Raw genomic sequence first — 2,571 nt, forward strand, 5'->3', positions numbered from 1 at the left:
TGCCTGGTGAAATTCCTGGGCCTGGGACAAAATGATATATTATTCCCAGAGGAGGGACAATATTATTCATCACAAGTTCACAGACCACTGGACCCCGCTCCTCCCTCCTCCTGGGGCCTGTGTCATAAAGCAGGATTACTGAGCAAGCTGGATAACTGTACCACGTAAAACATGGAACAGCTGATTTTATCGCAGTCCCTGTTCCACTGAGCTCTTGGTTTTACTCGGTGCAGTTCCAGCTAACTCAGTAACTCTGCTTTGTGGGTTTCACTCAGTGCAGTTATCCAGCTAACTCAGTAACTCTGCTTTGTGGGTTTCACTCAGTGCAGTTATCCAGCTAACTCAGTAACTCTGCTTTGTGGGTTTCACTCGGTGCAGTTATCCAGCTAACTCAGTAACTCTGCTTTGTGGGTTTCATTCGGTGCAGTTATCCAGCTAACTCAGTAACTCTGCTTTGTGGGTTTCACTCGGTGCAGTTATCCAGCTAACTCAGTAACTCTGCTTTGTGGGTTTCACTCAGTGCAGTTATCCAGCTAACTCAGTAACTCTGCTTTGTGGGTTTCACTCAGTGCAGTTATCCAGCTAACTAAGTAACTCTGCTTTGTGGGTTTCACTCAGTGCAGTTATCCAGCTAACTCAGTAACTCTGCTCTGTGGGTTTCACTCGGTGCAGTTATCCAGCTAACTCAGTAACTCTGCTCTGTGGGTTTCACTCGGTGCAGTTATCCAGCTAACTCAGTAACTCTGCTATGCGGTACAGGCCCCTGGCCCCAAGATGACATACAGGACCCAGTTCTCCCCCAAGGATTCATGGGAGATATCAGCGGATGTGTACAGAGGAGCGTGGCCTAATAATGCACTGTTCCTACGCCCCTGCTATCAGACAGGTGTGTGTGTGTGTGTGTCTACGCTCCTCCTCTCTGTTAAGAATGGACAGAACTCAAGGGTCTCCAGCCCCAGGTCCTGACAGCTGAACAAAGCACACCTGTATCAGGTGACAGAGGGCATTGTGCCTGGAACAGGCTCACCATTGTGGGGCTCACTCCCTGTCATCTGATCCCACCAGCACGAGGGTCACATCCATTCTGACTCCACCAGCACCAGGGTCACATCCATTCTGATTCCCCCAGCATGAGGGTCACATCCATTCTGACTCCACCAGCACCAGGGTCACATCCATTCTGATCCCCGAAGAGCAGTGGTCTCAAAGTCACTGCCATGGAGGGCTTTAATATCTTGTCGTAGCCAGTAAACAAAGTGGAGGAGAAATGAAAACAATAGCTGTCAGCTTGCATTTGCGATCTGCCAACACTGTTAAAAGGCACAAGCATCCAATCTTATTCAAGAAGGACTGGTGTGGGTGCTGGCTTTTATTTTATACCAGTGCAGAAAAAAAATTGCATATGCATCGTGACTGAAGACCACAATTAGCTGATTAGCTAACTTTGTGTTTTAGTGATAGACGAGAGGAAATGCCAGACTTGATACCCGTACACATCTTGGAAACGGTATTGTTTTGAAATGTATTGTATACAAAATCACACGTGTATAGGGAGGTAGAAAACAGAGGACAGAAACCCTTGACTCATTCCAATCGCTTACTTTTTCCCTCTTTTCTTTTTCTTGCTCTTTTCTACTCCACCCAGACAGGGAAATTGAGAAAAACGTGAATTAGGCAAACAGAATGTCCTCGCTCCCTGAAGCAGCAGCCATGAAGGAGCACGTCAGTCACAGATGTGGCAGATGGGGAGAACCGGATCCAACAGGTCAATCATTTATACGTCAGGCTTTCTGAAAAAATACTTCCGCAAAGGATGCGCTGACGTTTTCTTGCTTGGAAATTTGAAGCGCTTCACTTCCACTTCTAGCTCCTAGAAGGAACATTTAAGGGGCCGGAAGGTCCTGAAAGATGGGTGGACCCTTAATCGATTTCCGGGTCAGGAGCACAAAACAGTAAAAAAAAGAGGATAAACACAAGCGATTGGAATGAGCTCGTTGAATAGATCGTTAGCTTCTAAGAAAAGAACTCGGACTGAAAAATGAATTATTCACTTGTGATTGGGCCACACCCGAGCATCCAGATGGCACTGCCCCTGCCCGTGAGAAGAGCGCTTTCATAACAGCCGCAATGCCAGCTGGCCGATCGTCAAGGGCAACAAACACAGATTAATGACCGGGCCTGAAGTAAGGTGGTGAGCTTACAAATACGGGCACAGAAACCACAGCCACACTGACAGTTACACACATTAGACACAGCCCTACCTGGAGCCAAGCACAGACCATTTCAGTTCATCTGTATTTTTAGTCAAAAACAATGCCACACAACCATGGTCCCATTGAAGCAAGGGTGATAGTTTTTGAAGTAGTTGCTGATTTTCAAAAGCAAAACCCTGTTCTCACGAACCAGGGATGGGTACCCAAGCAGAACCCTGTGGAACCACAGATGGGGATCCCAGCAGAGCCCTGTGGTTCCACAGGGTTCTGCTTGGGTACCCATCCCTGGTTCGTGAGAACAGGGTTTTGCTTTTGAAAATCAGCAACTACTTCAAAAACTATCACCCTTGCTTCCTGT

Source organism: Conger conger, chromosome 7 (assembly GCF_963514075.1).
Source record: "Conger conger chromosome 7, fConCon1.1, whole genome shotgun sequence".
Classification (NCBI taxonomy): domain Eukaryota; kingdom Metazoa; phylum Chordata; class Actinopteri; order Anguilliformes; family Congridae; genus Conger; species Conger conger.